Here is a 21,962-nt window from a genome sequence, read left to right on the forward strand (position 1 = left end):
ATCCTGGATAAGTTGTACTTGTCGCATGAAAGGTCTTCCCAAGATGATTTTATAATTGAGTTTCTTTCCAAAATCCACGATTGCAAAAGTGTGTTGATAATCAATCCCACTGGAATTAACTATCACTTTTTCAAGCAGTCATAAGTCTTAGGTTAAGGGGGATAAGTTAGTGTGTCATTCATGGAGAGGTTAGTGTAGAGCTTGAGAGAGAAACTATTGCACAATACAATATAGAGCATACTTGCAAATGATAAAGCTTGATATCATTCAACAGAACCTGCCTCTATACAGACTTTAACAAATAGGCAGCCTTTTGACACATGAGCACAAAAGGTGGCTGCCAATGCACAATACAAGTGGCTTTCTCTTTACAAAGGTTGCACTTGGCTTGACACATAAGGCTTTTCTAGGTGGAAGAGACTGTTCACATAGAGATGCAACAAAACCTTGCATCCCAACAATCCTCCCCTATGTGGGTTTTGGTTGCATACCACTCACACAATCCTCCCCTCAAAACACACTAGGGTGAGGCACACAATTCACAAGCCTCCCCTTGCACACAAAGTTGCATCCCCTAAACACAAAGGTGTGTAGGCATACAAAACATTAGGGTGTAGGTACACACAAGCCTCCCTTGGCACAAATAGAGGGTAAGGTACACAAGAGAGATAATGCTCATAGCACATGTGGTTTGTTGTTTGTTGGAGGATTTTCTCTCCCGCACAAAATTTGCAAAAGTTGTTGTACTTTGGTCTTTTTCGCCAGTTGTTGTAGTAGCCAATGTGTGGTCGTTGTTCTGCCACATTGTGATGATGTTGTTGTCGTCGATATTTTGATCCAATGGAGAGTGCAAAGGAAGACACAATGCACAATATATGTACAATGGAGGAAAACTGCGTGGGAAAAAGCCCTCATTATTTTATGGTATGCAAAAGGACTTTGAAGTTATATTGAATGCATTAGAGAATGTCTCCCAACTGTTATCCCTTCGTCTTGATGTTGTGAGCTTCGTCGTGTGTTGACACTTTCTTCATCATTTTCATGTTGATGTTGATTTTCTTTATTCAGATTGTTGATCCTTTCTGACAAAGATGCAATCTCCATGGAAAATGGGGTACAACGTAGTGTATCACAAGTGATTGATGCTTGTGTAGGCATAACATACATATCATGGGTGCACACACTGACAACCCGTGAGGAAGGTCTTATCGTCATGATGACAACAGTGTCTAATCCTCTCAGAAGGATGGGCATACATGCAAAATCATACAAATCAATTGTGATGTCATAGTGGTGCACTAGTTTTACATACATAGCCTGGTTTGGTGCCTTTCCAAAAGTGGTGTGATAATATTGTAGATTTGGAGGAGCATGAAGATTGTGGGACAAGGCCGATGTGGAGGTTGTGGTGGTAAGGGCTTGAGGTTGTGGGAACGATTTCTAGGCTGGCATGAGAGATTTAATCTCCAAACAATTTTGAAAAACTTGGTGGGAATGGGCCTTGATCTCCAAACAGTTTTGAAAGCTTAGTGGAAATTAGCTTAATGCAAAATAAAGGTCCAATAACAACCTGCATATGCCGACGAGGGATGATGATGATAGGGTGACGAGTGAGTGGGGTAAGGCGGTGACGCGGCCTGTAGGTGACAACAAGCTAAGATTGGCAAACACTTGCAGGGGTAGCGCTCGGAGGTGATTCAGTGAGTAGTGGTGCCTGAAGAGCATCTGGATGACAAATTGAGGGCCTGCGGTAGTGTAGTCAGCGCATAGTGATGCTCGTTGGTAGTGGAGGGCCTGGCTAGGGTACAATGGCGACAAGCAGGTGAATAAGCTTAGGGGCCTCGGGCGGGGTTGGCGACGTTAAATGGTAGAAGCGAGCAGCTTGGTACAATCAGCAGTCGTGATGGTGGTGAAGGTTGATGCAACTGTCGTATACAACACTCGCTTGGTTGGGAAAGAGCGCCATGACAGGCTATGAGCAAAAGAATGAAGTTTTTGACAAGGATAAGGCTTCCACACGGATGTGCTGGCGAATGTAGAGGCTTGGTTGGGAAAGTGGCTCGCAAAAGTGATAAGCACTTTGTGGGGGAGGTGTGGAGCCCTACCAGCTACAGCTATGTCGTTTAATGACAACAAAACTTTAACCTTTGGGTAGTCTTAGCACCCAGGCTTGCATTAGGGATGATGCCCATTGCTCTCTGTCAAGCGTGAAGCAGGCTGCAGCGCTGTCGATCCGACTCGAGACTCGGGACAGGCGGGCATCGGGTGCGTGAGCTCACGCAGGTCGAAGTGCAAAAACTGTCACCACAGCTCTGCAGGCTTGCGAGTCGCAGGCTGCACCTCTAGCAGGAGGGAGACACAGCTGTTGAAAATCGTGGAGTGGAGTCTGGACGGTGGAAAGCAGCGGCAGGCTCTACTGTGCAGTAGCTCAAGCCTCGACAGAGTCACGACGGTAAGGCCAAGGCGACACAAAGCGCGCAGTGAGCAGATAACAAAAGCCTTGACCCACCCTTGAAATAGACAATCCCTTACATAAGCTCAACCACACATCGCTGAACTTAGCTTGCAAGAAAAATTCCTACTTTGTGCTAAGGAAGATAAGAAGAACTCCTATCCCCAGAGGATACCCCAAACCCGAGCAAATATTTCCAAGCAACACCATAGTCGAGCGAGTATGAGTGTCAATTCTATCGAAAGCTACTACATATTACTGTAGCAAAACACAAAAACTCTAATTGTGTGATGCAGAATAATATGGCAAGGTGGACGAGGATATTGACGGGATGGAGAACACAGCAAGGTAGCCCCCCCAAAATCATCTATTCTATATATTAAGAACATAGGGATTTTGAGGGGCATGTGATTGTCTTTGCAGCCTCCTGCCCTTCGGCTTCCTGATGTGCTCTCCTAATAATGGGTCCACGCTTGCTCACAGCTGCACCTCCATGTTATTACAACTATTCCACTGCTAACCTAACTTTACACTTCCATGACCCAAGGTGGTGTTTTTGTTTCCAGCTTTTAAAATCTTTAAGCGGAAAAGAGTAGAGATTTGTGGATAGAATTCAGAGGTATTTGCATTAAATCCACTAAAAAGGTCTTAGATTGTAGGTATCATGGCTGTTAATTATACTTGATCAGGTGGCGATAAAATTTTGAAGGTGGAGTTACACTAAACCTATCTTTTTAGAGAGAGGGAGAGAGTGGGACCAATAGCCATCTCTCTCTCTCTCTCTCTCTCGGTCCAAGACAAGACTTTGTTCTTCAAGCTCCAGAAGACGCAAAGGGAAAAATGGTGGAAACATTCATAGTTTAATCCAATAAACTCCCTACCAATAAACAACCATGAAGCAATCTATACAGCATATCAATGGCCGGCATGTTGATATACATTGGACAGAACACCAAAAAGACAAAATAATATTGATTAGCATCGCAACAAAATAAGGATCGGATATATTACGAAGGTACTATGTAGCTATTCCAAAAATACTTTCTAATCTCAAAAACTCTAGGATGACACTATACATTTCATCTGTTCAACACTCATGGTTTCATAGTCATCCTCACACTTCCCAATGCTTGAAATAACTCCACCTTTGACAACACAGCCTGATGTATGAATTGGTGAGCCTCAGAGTCCAGGCCAAGTACTTGCAGGAACACATAGTATAGATGCTTACATGGCATGTATGTCAGATGCTTGCTTTCCCTTTTCTGAAAATCCTCACATGTGCATCTAGGGAAGTCTGACATTGTCACAGAGTAGTTCACACCTTTTGCAAGAGACCCTTCTGTGCTGACATAGAAGATATGTGTCTTATTGCACACTACAATCACCTCTTTAAGTGCATTCATTGATCTTCCACAATCTATCCGGCTAATAAATTCCTTTGTTAACTTTGAATGCCACTTGACAACCTTCCCATCTCTGAATTTTGGGCGGAACCCACTTGGTAGTCTATGCTCTCTAGGAATTGAACGACGAACATCTCCCCCCTCCAAGAACAAAGCCATTTTCTTGGAGGAGCTATGCCTCACTTGGTTGCACATTAGTACCTTGCACCACCACCCAAACGCCAAGAGATGGTCTAGGAGTCCCTACCACCATGTCATGGACCTTCCATGTGTGAGTGTTTGTGTTGTTACAGAACCATATGAATCCTTCCACAATCCCTCCTGGCTGCAATCCATTTGAGGGATATTTCCTTCGGCCCCAAAAGCAAGGAGCAACAACACCCTTTTTGACATCCAAATTGTTGTCATTGATGAACCGTCAACATCTGTCCCCTTGGTTTCCAACCACACCAAAACAAGTCATCTTTCTCCCTGGCTCTGTTCGTCGTATTGCCCACACTGTCTTTGCAACATTTGTCTCATCGCACATCCCACCATCATTTGCTTCACCATGTGGTTTTTGCTTACTAGCCACGGGTGTCGTGACTGTAACATACTCGGGCATGTGGCTATCCTCGTCGAGTAAAACATCTACATCCACTAAAATAGACCTCTTTCTTCGTACACTCTTCCCTTGCACACTTCTAATCATTTCTGGGCTAGAAATTCCAATCTCACGCATTGACGAGTGGGTAAGATCCACTAATCTCTTTGTAGCTCCCTTAGATGATGATCCACTTATAAAACAGTCAGCTATGTCTTTGATTCCAGGCCCATGGGGACTATGGATGCCCTTCAAATATGCATTGTACCTTACGCTTTGCAGCACTACCATTGCCATGTCTGCACAAGCCGCTTCATAAAGACTAATGTGGTCTTTGTACCCGATTGATGTACACATGCTTGCATGCTTTGATTCAGACAGGTTTGTGGAGGGCACAAATGCACCAGAGTCATCTTGAGAAACAAATCTTCCACCCCAGTGAGGAACCCTAATATCCCACCATGGCAACCATGTCTCCAACGATGGAATCTCCCCTTGTATTGCATGTCCTGCTTTCCAAAATCTTCTCAACTCTCCCTTACATACCTCGGCTGCATTATCACTAGGGGAATTCCGCCACTTGCAGCACTAGATCTTATGCTCTTCCTGAGATGACGCACGAATGCACTTGACGGTGTGTCGTACCATGCTCTGCTCCCAATGAAAAACACAAGATCTTTCCCTCTTGGGATCAGCCTTCTTAGGTCCGCCAAAATAAACTGTGCGTACAGCTATCCAATTGGCATTAGCCTCGTCAGCCATGAACCCTCTAAAATTAGGTTTCTCAAAGCCTGCTTCAACAACCACATTGTTTAGCATTTTCCAAAACTCTGTTTGGGCATATTTATTTTCAACTGTGAATTCACACGATGCAATGGTCAATAGCTCTCGGAAAAACGGGTCATAAACGTGTGCAAACATTGTAGGCCAGCCTGCACTCGGTGAACATGATCAAAATGTACCCACATCTTCTCCAAATTTCCACCAAGTCGCATCCTATTAACAAAATCAACTCCACTCCCTAGTCCCTTAATGGACATTTTGAATATGTGAGGTTGTTGCTTGTCTCTTAGTTGACCTAGGTACAAAACACTTTGAATAAATGGATACCGACATCTAGTCTTGAGATCTAATACTGCTTCCAAGCCTTTAGACCTGATGTTTCTTGACTGCTTTGCCTTTTCTAGACATCTTTCAACTCTTTTTTTGTTAGATAATGGAGTGATTGAGTCTAAGAAATCAGCAAATTCACCATCCCCCAGAGCATTGAAATCATCAACGCTCTCACCAACCAGCCTATCCAATACAACATCTTGAGTAGTGATCTGCTCCGACTGCTTAGCGGTTGTGAAGGGGTCCTTCTTGGCACTCTCTCCCAATATGCAATCTATTTGTAATTCAACTGCTCTACTCCTTCCTTCTACACGTGGATGTCTATGTTCTCCTAGATGAATGGCACATCTAGTAGTTTTGTATTTATCTCGGGGCAAGCAATAGTAAATAACAGCAGGGCAAGTAGCAAGACATTCTGGCATTTGACCACAGTGAAAGCATGTCAAACTGCCATTCTCCTTTTCTAGCAAACCTTTTGTACCACAACGAATCAGACGTCCACGCCATTGGACCTCGTTCTGCATATTGGAGCGCAAATAATACTGACATTCATTGTTGAGACACCTGAGATGTCCACAACATCTACTAAATCTTACAACCCATTAAAAAAATCACTGCTCCACACATGAATATCATGCTGTTGCTCCATTCTAATCATCCTTGAACCTTTCTTTGAAGGAGGCAATTCATATGCAACATAGCCATCGTAATAAAGAGGAAGCTCATGCACACTAATGACCTCCTTAACCTGTTGCAGTGCAACATAAAGATTGGTTTGTAGGGGCATTTTTCAAACAATAGATATGACACGTTTGAATCAGAGAAACCTGTTCACCGTCCAAGTCAACATCAATGGGTGAAATCTTGTTCCCCTCCATTTTCTTCATACCACAGCTTGAAGAGACATCTACCTTATAGAACCGATGTTGGTCATGATCTAAATGAAACGTCAAGTTCCCTTTACCATAATCAGCAAGCTCCAGCTTTACTTGAGCACCTGATAGTGTCAATGGCTTCAAAGAGAACCCTATCTCTTGGAGTTCAAAATGCAACTTAATAGCATCTACACCAACTTCAACCACCCTCTTGTCTGACTGCACAATCAACTTAGCTCCCAATTTGGGCCCATAGATAGTTAGGTGTCTTGCCATAGATAGTTAGGTGAGAGCAGACGAGAAAATGCCAATGCAGACCTGAAGTTACTAGAGAAATACCATAGGAATACCAGTGCACGATTAAATAAATGGTTTATAAATAATTCAAAGCTTATGATTTATAATTTCTTACCAACAAATAATGAGAAAAGGACGTTCAGTTAAATGTGACGTTTCAAAATCACAAGAAATGATGATTGCAAATGTGACGTTTCTGGTAAATGATGAAATGTGACGTTTCCAGGTATGTTTTAGAATCAAAAATATATTTCATTGTCAGTCACATTAAAAAAATATATATAATAAACTTCGTTGTCCGTGTGGGCTCGACGGCCAAATCATCACCGCCACTCGTGTACACAATAAAAAAATATCTGAATATCTGTTATATTCTAACTCATGATGACCTCATAAAGATGTTTCAAATTTAATAAGCCAAGTATTTTTAAAAATACTTTTGAAATAGCTCTTAACAAACCAAGTATTTTTAAAACAAGGAAAACAAGCTCTGCCTAAAAACTTGACGATTAAAGTGAAAGCTGCTCAATCACAGAAGAAGCTGCTGAATCTCAGAAGAAGATTAAAGTTCAAGCTGCTCAATCACAGAATAAACCTAAAAACAAAGACAAAGAATCTGCCATGACTCGCAAGCCATCAACTTGTGGAGATTCCTCACACAGGTACACAAGTCCTATCTCTCGCGCCCTCTCTGGAATGCCTACTTCAGTGGTGTATTGCGTCGTTTTTGCAACGTTCAAAAAAGCTTTCCGTGCTTCAGTCCACGTTATGTAAATTGGTATGGAATTAAAAGAGGCATACAAAACTGTGCAAAAACAGTCCTTGTTAACGCGGACTGTTTTTGCACAGTTTTAGATGCCTCATCCATGGCAAATGAAGTGTGGCATTGTTGGCGTAGTATGGCAGCCATGAAGTGTGGTATGGCATACAAAACTATGCAAAAACAGTCTGCGTTAACGCGGACTGTTTTTGAGGAGTTTTGTATGCCTCTTTAAATGCACCCACCAACGCCAGGGGGTTGACCAAACACAGAGTACTCGGACTCGTTTGGTGAAGGCCTACTGCTCCTTATGCAACAGTTACAACCCGCAATGATGAGTGGTACTCCCCCTTCTGATTAGAACTCACCAAGCGGCTGGCCCACTACAATGCGCTGCTCCAGCCGACACCAACAAGCTGTACTTGGCTTGTGCTTTGCACCAATAGGTGACCTAAAGCATGTTTATGCTAAGTAATGCCATGCGTCCTTGCAATGGCCCGACCATGCATCCTTGCTTTCATGCTTCTGACATCCTGAGTTTGGCATTTCATGCTTTTGACATCCTGTAGACATTTTAGTCACATGTCCGATTGCAAGTGTTGACATGTCCGATTGCAAGGGATAGCAATATCCTCGTAACCTACCTTCCCAAGACTATAACCAATTAATTTTTACTTAAACCACGGATAGGATAGAGACATTGTAAATTTTGGTTAAACTGCTTGTTAGACAGCTTAAAAGCATGTATAATGAAGCAACCAAAACTGTGGAAAAACAATCCGCCTTAACGCGGACTATTTTTCCACAGTTTTGGATGCCATATTTAATCAAAGCATGTAGAAGTATGTGTGACAAAAGTATGGCATAGGGAGTGCACTTAACACATACCATGCCATACTTTTGTCACATATACTTCTACATGCTTTGATTAAATATGGCAACCAAAACTGTGGAAAAACAGTCTGCGTTAACGCGGACTATTTTTCCACAGTTTTGGTTTCCTCATTATACAAGCTTTGAATTGACACCGAGAAGGTGGTTAAAGTAGGCAATTGATAGAAAAAATTGAATACTTATAATATTGTTGAGTAATGTTAATAGTTTTTTCTTTGTCCTTGAAGCTCATCCCTGAGAGGTTCTTCGCGCAAAAGAGGGAGACAAACAAAGATGCCATCTATTGTTGAATGCAGTGATCAAGTCAGTACAGTTGTTGCTACAGATGTGGAGGACGATAATGATGCTACCCAAAGTGAACAGCTTGATATTGGGTCGGTCCATGAGACTGACAATGCACACAGTGCGGAAGAGGCATGCATGGAAATTCTTCCTTTTGTAGTGCAGGCTGAGGTTGTGGGTGAGATGGATGTCGGAGATGAAAATCGACTCCACATGCAAAGAGGAGAAGATATATTACAAAAAACCAGAATGAGTTGCTTTGAATGTCCGCCCATCCCTCTCTACAGACTAATTCCATATGCTAGAGTGCGAGGACTAAGGGATGATGTTAGTGGACTCAAAGCTGCGTTTGCAAAAGAAGGATACATGCAAGAAAAGGGAGCATTTATTGTGTCTCTTTGGACACGCAAGAAAGAAGATACCTTTGTGTTTGGTACGCATAATTCTAGTTTTTTCTTGCTTGATTTTGCTTGATGTATTTATGCTAGCTGGTTAGTCTTATATATGCTTTTCTTAGGATGGTTTGTATGCTCTAAATTTTTAGATGCCATTAAAGATTCTTGGGATCCAATTTGGACGGAGGTAAATGAAGATTTTGATAAAGAAATAGCATCACAAAATGAGCTTCATATCCTGTCGGAAAGGATGTTCTACGTTTGGGAGGGCAACCATCACAGGACCGTAGCTTGGGGAGCGGCGATTAAAGAAAAGTTCTCTTTGGTAAGAGAGAAGCATTGCAGGGTCCTATGTACTATTATTGATCCCACCAAGGTATCAGAGATTGCACTGTTGGCTAGGCTACAAAGAATGAATTTGTAAGTTTTGTTTTTCATTTTTGAAATCTTGTTGAGTCTTGTCATGCAAGGGAACTTTTTGCAGAAAAATGTTTTATGTTTGACTGTTAGCATGAATACCCACTCACTTGTGGCTTACCATTTGCGAGATGAGTTGGTTAATTGCTCAAACATATGTGGTGCGGATCATGAAGAATATCTGAAGTGTTTATCAAAAAAAGATCAAAAAGTAATTGCATTGATTAGGAAGAAATATTCGAAAGGAGCTGAGCCTTGGTATCCTTTGACAAGCCGATATTTGGGGAAATTACTTTACGATGTATGTCTTGTGAATATTTCATTTTAATTATTTTACTTCTTTTATAAGAGGGTTCATTTTTTAAGAGGCATATTATGACAGGTTCAAATCTCTAAAGAAATTCATATGCATATGGATCAAGCACGACAAAGGTTGCCTGCAAACGATCTAGTTAAAGAAGAGGAGAAAATTGTCAATGATCTTGCTCTCAAGTATGGTGATCGAGTAGGGAAGGTAAGTTAAACATGAACACTTTTAAATGTTTATGATTAGTTAACAAGATTTCAATTTTTACATATTTTGTGTCTCTTTTAATTTAGATGTTGAACATTGTGGATCCTCGACTTGGAGAGGATTGGTTGGCCCGTGTGTGGGCTCTTAGATGGGGCACCGATAGTTGGGCCACATTGGAGAAGCTCAACCTAATAGCTCTCCAAGACGCTCCTGTTGAGAGCAATATCTTGTGGGTTTCTTTGTTGGAATCAGATAAGATCACAAGAGCTGCTCATGGGCTTATGCGTGGAGATCTGTTCTTTCGCTTGTGAGTTTAGCTATCATTGTGTTAGTTTATGAGCTTGTTGTCTAAAAAGTTGATAATGATGTACAATGTTGGTATTTTTCTAGTTGGATGCATAGAGAGGGATTACTACAACGTATTTTTGGGAGGGCTAGCACTCTTCTTTTAGATTTTGTTCATATGATCGAGGGCGTCAGTGTGCCTCCTGAATGTACACTCTCCATGTATTTTGAAGAATTAAAGCTTGAGGCTAGAGCTCACCTCTTTCCTGTTGAGAAAGTTTGGAGCCAAGACAAAGGATGTAGAGTTGTTGGCACCAAAGAAGGAAGATGTGATTCCAATGGTGGCTTAGAGGCTTCTCTATCCGTGAGAATGATAACTTTAATTATATCACTAATTGGTGATTAAAAACTCTGACTTATTGAGAGCGTTTGTTTCTAGGTACTTTTGTCACTTGAAATCTATGAGACATATTGTCACGATCCCTATGATGGCCAAACAATGGACAAACATAGCTCTGGGTGAGGGTTGTATGTATCCCAAATCAATGCAAAATTTGTCGGAGTGGGAGTTGGGTCATTGTCCATGGTGGGTGGATATGGTCGAAGGGCATATCCTTGCTAGAGAGAGGGAGCTTCATGATGAAATGAAGAAGCAAAAAAATACAATCACAAAGACAATGGATCCTCCAATGATAAAAGAACATCTAACTACAGGTATGAGTACTTTATGGGTTTCCTTAAGAAGTATTGATGCTTTAGTGGTCAATGGAATTTTGAATTCTTGATTTAAAATAGTAGGTGGTACTAAGGACAAGGGAAAACAAGCTACAGATGTGTATACAAATGTGGATGTTAGGGAAGACTCATTAATCTCACATGGTTATATTCTTGAACTCTTTATTTCTTGAGGTCGTGTAGTTTACATTGCATATTTTCACACTTGGGAATCAATTCAGGTGTTGGTGGCGTTCTTACAGTGAGAAAGGTTCTCTCTTTTGTGCATGCCTCAGACTTTCCTATTGGGGTCTTTGGCTCTTCCAAAGATGGTAGATGTATGGTAGTAGTTGGAGACTATATTGCTATTGCCAGTGACGTTCATGCAAGGCTACGGAACCCAGTTTGGAATTCCGTTCATGAGAACATGCTCAAAGCTCGAGAAGATGGTGTACAATATACCCGAGTGGGCAAGAAAGTGGCTTGGACAGCTGATTTCATATTTTTGGATTTTCCATACGGTGGTTTGCATCATGTATCCACAATGATGCCATTTTGGGATATCTGCATAGAGGATCATGTTCGTGGTGGAGTTCATCTCGCATTCTCTACTCTGGCTCATTCAGGTTGGTTGTTGATCATGATATCATGTGTTGGTGAGTCTCTAACTTCACTTATCTAGTTTTCCATGCCTCGTAATAATTGTATCTCATCTTCTCTATAGGGGATAGCATTTGGTGGGTAGAGTGTTTTTGTAGGACATCCAACTTGATTATTCATAGGTGGATTGTACTCCTTCATCATGACGCATATGGTTTTGTTCGTAGCTATGGGGAGCATATCGAGGAAATATATAAAAACTAAGAAATCATGCTACTCATGAATTTGATAGTTTGTTTATCTCTTTTTTTTTTCTTGTTGGTTTGCAATGCGACACATCTATGATTTTCTTAATTCACAGACGAGGGATGCAACCTCCTTGTTATCTTGTAGAGAGTACTTCACTATTTCGCTCACATGGTATGAGTCCTATGGATTTGACAATGATACATTATTTGCCTGCAGCCTCGAGAGCCCTTGCTACTACAGGAGAGCCACTACGTGGAGGCCTTCAGATGAGTCATGCATTGTTAGCATGCTTCATGGAGATGCTATGCAGATGTGGTGGTATCTGTTTGGAGTTCGGGTGTGGGACAACACCCATCAATGCAGCTTGCCTTGTTACTGGGCATGCATGTGCTTCTATTAATAGTGATGAGGGCTTGATATTGACGTATGTGCAGCCATTACTGCTTCCACGTGGGCGGAGTGCTGATGATGCCACCACATCTATAGATGTGGAAGATGAGGGTGACAGACCTGGTGGGAACCCGTATGATGCTCCCACCCTCTCATTGACATTTTATTGCATTTTTTTATGTTGGACTTTGCTTGTTGTCAGGATTTCGGATATTGTGTAGTGTGACAATGGTTTTTTATGTTGCGTGTTTTGCTATGTATGGTGTTGGGTCAATAATCTGGTTCTCTTGTTTCATTGAAGTATTTTGCCAGTATATATAGAGGAGACCGCAAGAAGATTGGCCTCGGATAGGCGCTATGACTACAATAATCAAAATGAGTGACAGAGCTGTAATTTGCTCATCGATGATGAGTGTGACTCATCATAGTGATATGGGTGAAACCCATGCAATCTCTTGATGAGCACATTTTTGTTATCTTTTTTGGTGGGAGATATAATTGTTGAAATACAAAAATAGCAAGGTTTTTTATGTTGAATGTTTAAGTACTTGTTTTGTTCATAGTAGCTTCACTCTTACTTGACCTTTGTTACCACTAACACATGCCAAAAAACTCTTGAGAACAATCGCATATCGGACAACCTCTCACATATCTCTACAAGGAACAACTCTCTCTCTCTCTCTCTCTCTCTCTCTCTCTCTCTCTCTCAGATATGACATTAAACGCTCTCTTAGCTACGTCAATGAATAATACATGATATACGTTATTAGCACATAGATTCATGGATGTAGGATACATAGAATCCTCGTCAAAATACATCATTTGTGAGGCTATACCACCTTTGTAGGTCTAGAGACATATGTAGATGCCCAACGTATTACAACATTTTGCTTTTCATATATTAACCTTCATATTTCATATATATATTATCAAACTCGCCCGATTATGGTGTTGCTCGGAAATATCTGCTCGATGTATGGTAAGACTCCTATCCCGAGATTATCATGGATACATGCCCATGTGCATATCCCATTGACAATCTCGTGGTATAATAATAGTGAAATATTTTTTTAATATGCAAGATGGAGTTAATAAAGTGCTAATGCAAAAATAATTAAGGGTAAAACAGTAGTGAACGTAGTCCAAGTGATACCTAGTAGCTCACCAAAAAGTGAACCTATTGTTCCAATTAAGGTAATCACCAGAGCCCGGGCTAAGAAAAATAAACATAACTCCTCTGATGATTCGAAGAATACTAAAATTTCCTCTCAAAGACCAAGAGAAGCAAAAGCAAAAGGTATGAGATGAGAAAACAAAAACAAAGGACTAAAATTGAGGAGAAAGAAAAGAAACTATTCCACGAAAAAGTGAAAGAAACTGGAAGTGAAATCAAAGAAATCACCATAAAATCTGGAGGATCAATTTTGGTAGACAAAATTTTTGAGCCAATCAATGCAACCTTGGAAGCTTACCAAGCGGGACTTATAGCAGGCCACAACATGGAAAATAAATGGAAAACTATCCTTCTCCAGATATGGAAGCAGCTAAGCTGGAAGCTTATCAAAATTTGGTAAGAATTACTCAAAGAGATGTTGGAAGAACAAAAACCCAAGCTCCAGAGTATGGCAAAACCTGAGGAGCTTGTGGTAGGAACCAGTAAAGAGAAATCCAAAGTGGTGGTAGAACCCCACTTTGAAACTAAAGAGCCAGAACTCATAGTGCCTGACCGTCTGAAGATTCCATAGAGGGAATTCCGTTCATAGAAGAAGACTGGCCAGGACACTTGTGGAAAAAAGTTAGAGAAATTAATGATGGGAGCCTAACTCTGAAGTCAACTCCTATAGAGGAAGTTTGGTTAGACAATCTACCTCCTGATATGGATATGGATGTACAATCTTGTATGGGGATTGCGGCTCTGAAGCTTTAGAAATGTCTAAACCAACGACTCTGAAAACACTACCCTCATACTTGGGAGATAACGAAGACGAATCCATAGTGTGTAAAACCACTCAGGCAAAAAGAGCGGAACAGACTCTAGAGGTAGACAACATCCATTCAATTATTTCTTCACTCATTCAATGCACTCTTACTTTAGGAGAACTGTTAAAAATGGAACCATATCTGTGGAATGATCTACAGAAAACTCTAGAGAAGGTTGGGGATAACAGAGCTAATCGCAAAAGAATTGGGAAAATTGAAACACGAATTGGATAACAAAGAGATTAGATGTCGAAGAATACTACAAAGGGGAAGAAGGAAACACAACGCTTCCAGTGAGATTTTACAATATAGAAACAATGGCAATACTGGATAGTGGGGCAGGCATAGCCATAGCCACAAAAGCAATATGGGAATCATGGGGGCAACCCACCATCAGACAAACTCGAATGAAATTGCAATTGGCTATTGATGGACACATCAAAAGACCCTTAGTGTTAGGATGCAAGTTTTTGTTGCATCTCTTATGTGAACAGACTCCTCCACCTAGAAAAGCCTTATGTGTCAAGCCATGTGAAAAGCCTCTTGCAACCTTTGTAAAGAGAAAGCCACTTGTATTGTGTATTGGCAGCCATCTTTTGTGCTCATGTGTCAAAAGGCTCCTATTTGTTAAAACCTATATAGAGGCAGGTTCTGCTGAATATTATCAAGCTTTATCATTTGCAAGTATACTCTATATTGTATTGTGCAATAGTTTCTCTCTCAAGCTCTACACTAACCTCTCCAAGCATGCTTATTCCATGAATGGCACACTAACTTATTTCCCTTAACCTAACAATTGGTATCAGAGCATTAGCCAAGCTAATCTCGTTTTTAGCACCCTTGTTTAAAGGATTTTTGGAACAATCTTCAGGGAAGTGTCCTACCTTTTTGCAACATTGCATACAATAAGCTTCAACTGGCTTAAGGTTCTTGTCAGGCTCTGGGCATTCATTTTTCCAGTGATCATCTGCACCACAGTTATGACAATTTCCAGTCCTTGGCTTAATCATGGGTCTTATCATCGAAGGTCTAACACCTTGATTAGCTACATAGTACATCGGTGCAAGCTCTGGTGTAGTATAGGTCATAGGTTCTTCCATTGGTGGTGGATGTGAATTATACCACTCTCCTTATACCATTAATGTAGATGGACTAGGCTCAACATAGGGTGTAATAGGCACTAGTGCTTGTTCATATAGGACTCCCTATGAATGCATGTACTTTACAAGGCACTGCATTATTTCCAGGATATGGAGGTTGTTGATCCAACACCGGTTGAGGTCTTTCCATACCGATTGGTGTTCTTCGAATAGGGACCATATTAGGCTAATATCTGTACATGGATTATCCTTCTGACCTCATAGGCACGTATTGAACATTTCCATCATACTTTGGTCAGAATAGCACTCATTGGTCTCATGGTTGGTCCATTTAGCCTCGATTGCACACCATTTTTATGGCCTAATTGGTTGTCCCTGCTGATGTATCCCTTGCCCTGGTCCCCTCATAGGTTCTTTTTACATGTTATTCATCATTTCATTTATCCTTTTGAGCATGTATTCTATGGTTGTAAGCGGTGTTGCAGCAACCGTTCTCACTTGTGCTGGTTTGGTGGATCGCTTTGGTTATCCTTAGGGATATCTTCTTCACTGAAAATATCACAATTGTCTCCTAAGTAAATAGCATATGACATACCCTCTTTTAGGGTCATATGTTTCTTGCTATACAATATAGCATGAAGTTCTTTATTTAGCAGTCCCTCTAGAAACAATGGTACTAATCTTTCTTCTGTAGGTATTTCTAGTTCTGGGCATCTTGCAATGTATTCTTTCATTCTAGTTGCATAATCCCTAACAGACTCACCATGTTTCTATTTGAAGCTATAGATTTGAGCTACCATATTATTTTTTATCCCCGTTTTGGAACATGCAGCTACAAATCCTTTAGCTAATGTATTTAAGTCCATGATTGACCTTGGTGGAGTGTTTTGGAACCATGTCAGTGCTTTGCCTTCTAATGTCATTCCAAATTCCTCAAATTGAGTATGGAAATAAAAAATGTGTTTTGCTCGTAGCACTTGCTTAAAGCTGGCTAAATGGTCATATGGATCCCCAGACCCACTGTATTTTTTGACATATTTTTTATTCAACTCTCGATCTCCTGGAAGTTGATCCTGTTCTGAGTCGTTCAACCCAGTCTGTTGGAAATAGTGACTCATGTAGCCCTCGACTAGATTTAGTGTCACCTAGTTTTTTCGTGATGAGGTAGTTTTGGGTTTTTTAACATTGCTCTCAAAAGATCTCTCGTAGAGTTCATCTCTTGGAATAGTTTTCGGTCCTTGGCCCAATAGCCAATCCCTTATGGAGTACCCTTGGTACTTGGTTTGTTCCACCTCCTCAGGACTCATCATAACAAAGTTATTGTTATAACAATCCCTAAATAGGTAGGTTGGCAGATCTGTTGAACCCTTGTCTTTGATTTTGAAGATATAGATGATCTTCATGGGTGTTAATTGTCCTGATTTGGCATGAGAAGTCCATAGAAGATCTTTGACATTTCTATCCTCCCAACAATAGACTCCGATCCTAGGATTATCCGTGCTAAGCCGTTTCAAAGGCTTAAAATCAACTTGATCGTATCCCTCGGATTCTAAATTTGGTGGTCCTTCTTTTGCTGCCATATCCAGAATTATGGTATTTACTTCTAGCCCCCATTTGTCTATCACGTCAGGGTTTTCAACTTGTAAATACTGAGTTCCATTTTTATCCATATGCATTTTTCCTTGTTTGTTTGCCCTGATTTTCTCTTCAAACTCTATGCCATGGTCATCAATGCAAATGGCATACTCTTCATTAGGATCTAGGTAAACCTGAGCTCCATGGCGATTAGTCTTATAAAAGGTGAGTATGTGCTTATACCGCACTGTCGTTCCAGTTCTTAAATGAGTCAAATAGGAAGACATTTCAGATGTTGATTCTCCAAAAGTGTCTGAGACTTCTTCAAAGATAGTGTCCAAGTGATCGCCTTGATTCACACTCTCTTCGGTGGATACTCTACTAGTGGTCTCTCCAAATATGCCTTGGTGTGCTAGTATACAACTAGATCTAAGGTTCATATAGACTTGTGAAGCCCTAGATAGAGTACTTACCATCGGATTGACTTGTTATCAACTTCTTCTGCTTGACTTGATTTCACTTCTATCAAGCTTTCAATTCCTTGTTTGCAACCTGATTCCTATATCAGTTTTAATCGAGTTAGCTTTTATTTCACAAAGACTATAGAATTTTTGCTAGCTATTGTGATTGGTCTATGTGTATCTCTTCAAATTGAGCTATGTGAGTCAGCAATTGAGACTTTCAGATTCCACTTTTGCAAAAAGCCAAAGGACTAATCTGCAACTTGGAAACTGAATGAACATGTACCAATTTGGATCCGATTGAAACCAAAATTGACCGGTGGCCTTGTATTATGTTGGTCTAACATTGTACAAGCTCAGAAGTCCAAAATGGTGTCTCTGTGTATTAGAAGTAAAAAATCATGATTATTTACTTTTCTGAAATTTTTACACTTTTTGGCTTGATTAGCCAAGTATTCAACTTGTTAAGGTCTCTGGACAAGTTTCACTAAGTTTGAACATTTGTCCAAGTTATCAACTATTTCGTGTCCATAGAGTCAGTTTTCAAGAATTTGGATGAAGTCTCACTTTTGTGATCCAAATTTCATCAAATTTGATTTTTCTGGTCTACTTGATATGCTTGACCTTGGGGTATACTCAAATGTGCAAAAATGTCCAATTTTGTAGCAGATGTAAATAATCGAGATTATTTACTCCTGCTATTTTTATGCAATTTTTTACCACAATCTTGACACAGATTGGTTAAACAACTCAACTTAAGCTCCCTAGCCAAGTTTCATCAAGTTTAGATAATTCCTGTCCAAATGGTCAACAATTTTGTGTCTGCAGATTGACTTTACAAATTTGGCCACAATTTTCACTCCAATGATCCAAATGTTACCAATTTGATTTGTGGGCTTGATTTAACATGCTAAAACTAGTGATATGCTGGGTTGGTCAAAAAAGTTGAGAAATGGGACAAAAGTAAATAATCACGATTATTTACTTCTGGTAAATTTTTGCATCTTTTTGGTTAATAGAGCATGTACACTTTTTTAACACATCAATATAAGCCTATGAGTCAAGTTTCACTGAGTTTGAACAAAAATTTCCCAATTTACACTCAAGTTCTTGACAATCACTACAGATTTCAGTTTTTATCCAGGTTTTGGTCAGTTTGGTGATCCAAATTCTATGGGCCTTTACAAAAGATGTTTGTACACATTCATAGAGTCTTTGGTACCAACCTTGTTCACTTTTGAGCTAAAAGTAAATAATTGTGATTATTTACTTTTGGCCTAAAATGAACACTTTTTTCAACTTTTTCAGTGGACAATCTTTTTACGAGCTATTTTAAGCCTCTGAGTCAAGTCAAAACTTAATTTGGCCTAAAATGTCAAGAAAAAGTAAATAATTTGACTTTTTGCAAACTCTTGAAATTTTACCTCAAATGCGTCCTTAAGCTTACCCACTAGTTCATACAACTTTTAAAGCATAATCTCTAGTTGAATTCAATGGTGGAAAGTCTTCTGGTGCTATTTCTAGCCGTAGACCTGCAACTTTACATAAACAACTCACAATTGATTCTTTTGGAGTGAGCAATGTTCTGAGATTCCACCTCGGATTCTACTTACCCTCCTCCTAGATTCTATTGCAATGGGGTTGTGGAAAGTGTTCACAAACACTCGTTTTCTTGTTTTTTATGGTTTTCTGAGCCTTGATATTATGGCTTGTCTCGTCCATCAATTATTCTCAAAACCCTAATCGAATCCTACAATCCTATGAGGTAGTTAGCAAGTACAACCTACTTCCAAGCTACCTCTACACGACAAAAGACGACAATCTTAAGCTATGCAGTTTTAAAAAGAAATTTTTGACTCTAGGTGATCTTAGAGAAGTTAAAGGATAACTTCACAAGATGCTCGCATTTTTTCCTAATTTAGGTCTCTTAAATCCCCGACAGCGGCGGCAAATGTGGGACGGGTGTCTAACCTTATTCCTATCTTATTGCAGACATAGCGAGAACCACGAATATAATTGTCAATCCATGGGACGAAGCTGACTCGACTAGTGCATAGAGGCTACAAGAGGTTGTCAATATCTTGGAAAACAATAGAAAACTCGCATCTAACTCAAGCTACACTCAAATGACAGAAATCACCAAAAGCTAGTCGCTCATCAGCAAACAAATCATAACCGTTACAGCATCAAACGACATCCAAACGTCAGGAAACTTCTAGGACATGTTTATAGAACTAAGCACACATGCTTATGGTCTCAAATCTCACTTTAGGTCAAGTACAAAAATCACGATTATTTACAGAAGTGAGTTTTTGACCTAATCGTTTTCGACCCAGAATGCATCTAAATGCTTAGCAATGATGCCCCAATATCCCACCTATACTTATTTTATGATTTTGAAGCTTAAATTCCTACTTATGATGAAGCTAGTCGACGATGCCAAAAGCTACGGATTACCATGAAATGCTTACATCAATGCGTAGAGCTCTTACCTACGGTTGCAACACAATAGATGACACTACAATGTGACAACCAGGAAGGGAGTAGGAAGCGCAAGAAGGAGAGAAGTGAGCGTCGTTAGCTCACGCTGTGTTTTTATTATCCAAAACTTATTAAAATACTTATAAAAATCGACTTTTATACCTTAGCCAAGGTTTTTGTGGTCAAAACTAATCATCTGGGAGATCTAACTAAAGATAGGTTGATAAAATCTGGAAGCTTGTAGCCCCGGCCTATAAATTACACTGTTTATCTCGAAAGTAGGAGTTACAACATTCGAAAAATAAAAGCTCCGAAAAATGTTATCCGAGTTAGCTTGCTGCTACTAACACCGTGAATGGGAGTTTTCGGTTCACTGCCTAACCTTGGATTTAAGGTGTACCAAGTAACCTCATGAGAAGCAGAACAAAAATAGCCTGAGAACAAATGTTTTTGGGAGGTCTTACCACTTATTTATGTGTGGCAATGTCTAACCCGTACAAAATTTTGTCATGGCAATAACCTAAGCTAAAATGAGGATTTTGTTCATCTCTCATGTCATGGATGCTATCTTTCATGTATTTGGCCACATTGAGCCAAAACGTTTGTGCATAATGTCGATATCACAAACCAAATTTTTGATCTCTGTCATTGTGACCAAATTTCTCGTATAAGAGACAACAATTTTCAACAATTTTCCCTTCCATTTGATATTGAGAATGTGTCTTCGAACCACGTATCCGACTATAAATTCACCAAAGTCTTATAGAAGCGGATGTTGCCAAGAACAACTATTTGGTACACAATTTTCAAATATCAATAAGACATAGTTGCTCCGCTTGTGCTTTTGATCTTGATGTATAACGCAACACGCAATGTTGGCTTTGAAGGTGAGAAGCATCTCTTACATAGGTGGGGGCAAGAGAAGAACATGGCGGACATGCGTAGAATAAGCCTTAGGTATGAATGCTAATATAAAGAAAAACTCATGAACACCGATTTCATGATCTAAACCTGGGTTGCTTGATTGATATGGAGCTGTAGAAAGAGGACCAAGGTTTTGTTTTGTGATAGAAAATGCTCCAAAGGCCAAGGTGATGCCGTCAACTGCAAGATAACACAAGTTGGTGTTGGTCATAATCATGTAGAACCACATGTGTAGCAATCCGATAGCTTGGCTAAACAAGGCTATGCATGTCATGCCTACAACCTAGGCTTGCCTTCTGGGAGTAGGTTTTGATGTGATGTCCACCCACCTCACCTGGCTACCTTTGTTGTAGCCACAACTGGGCTCTACTCTCCTAGGAGTAGACTTATGCTATGCTCAAATTATCGCCTAGGTTTGCCAACCTCTTGCCCTCTGCAGTTCAAGGAATGCCACTTACCAACAATAAGAGCTGCTCAACTGTACTCTTGGCAATATTTTGAGTTAGCTCTCACTTCACATTCCACAGTTGTGCCAACACAAAGAATTGTAGCGTTTTGCAATGCCTGCATGCAGCTTTCAAGATGTTCGTGTAGTACCTTAGCTTCTTGCTTGGCCCTCCTGGGCTCTGATACCAGTGTTAGGTTTTGAGGGATATGGCAGGTGTAGCCGATGGGGATTCATGGCAGCTGGAGCATGCAGAGAAAGGGCAAGCAAAACGAGAGAGAGAGAGAGAGAGAGAGAGAGAGAGAGAGAGAGAGAGAGAGAGAGAGAGAGAGAGAGAGAGAGAGAGAGAGAGAGAGAGAGAGAGAGAGAGAGGGTTGAGAGAGAGAGGGGGGAGGAAAATTATATATATATATTATAATAATAATAATTATTATTATCATCATTTCACACTTTTTTTTAGTAAGTGATATATATATATATATATATATATACACACACACACACACACACACACACATATATAAATGTATATACACACACACATGTGTGTACTCATTTATCCAGCAGTTAAATTATATAAATATAACTAAAAATTGTCACAAGGCTACCTATTTACCGTCATCAAAACTCCTAGGTTCTACCCTAAACCATCGTATGGGTCGGGGGGCAACCCTCCTCCCCCTTTTTTCTTCTCATGGGTACCCACCCCTAAGATATTATGTGTAGATCATGGCATTCATTTCTACCCTACCCTTCATGCCCTCGCTCTC

At 40.3% G+C, this 21,962-nt stretch overlaps 1 long non-coding RNA gene across 1 annotated transcript; it reads right to left on the bottom strand.

The window, feature by feature from the left end:
• Positions 1-241: 241 nt before the first annotated feature.
• On the bottom strand, positions 242-2,471 carry LOC147446998 (uncharacterized). The gene is made up of 2 exons (XR_015189706.1): positions 1,571-2,471; positions 242-893 (listed from the first exon to the last, which is right to left on the bottom strand). It is a non-coding gene; the product is annotated as an uncharacterized LOC147446998 (long non-coding RNA).
• Between the last annotated feature and the right edge of the window lie 19,491 nt (positions 2,472-21,962).

The sequence above is a fragment of the Adiantum capillus-veneris genome, chromosome 11 (assembly GCF_014529385.1).
Source record: "Adiantum capillus-veneris isolate H3 chromosome 11, ASM1452938v2, whole genome shotgun sequence".
NCBI classification, from domain to species: Eukaryota; Viridiplantae; Streptophyta; class Polypodiopsida; order Polypodiales; family Pteridaceae; genus Adiantum; species Adiantum capillus-veneris.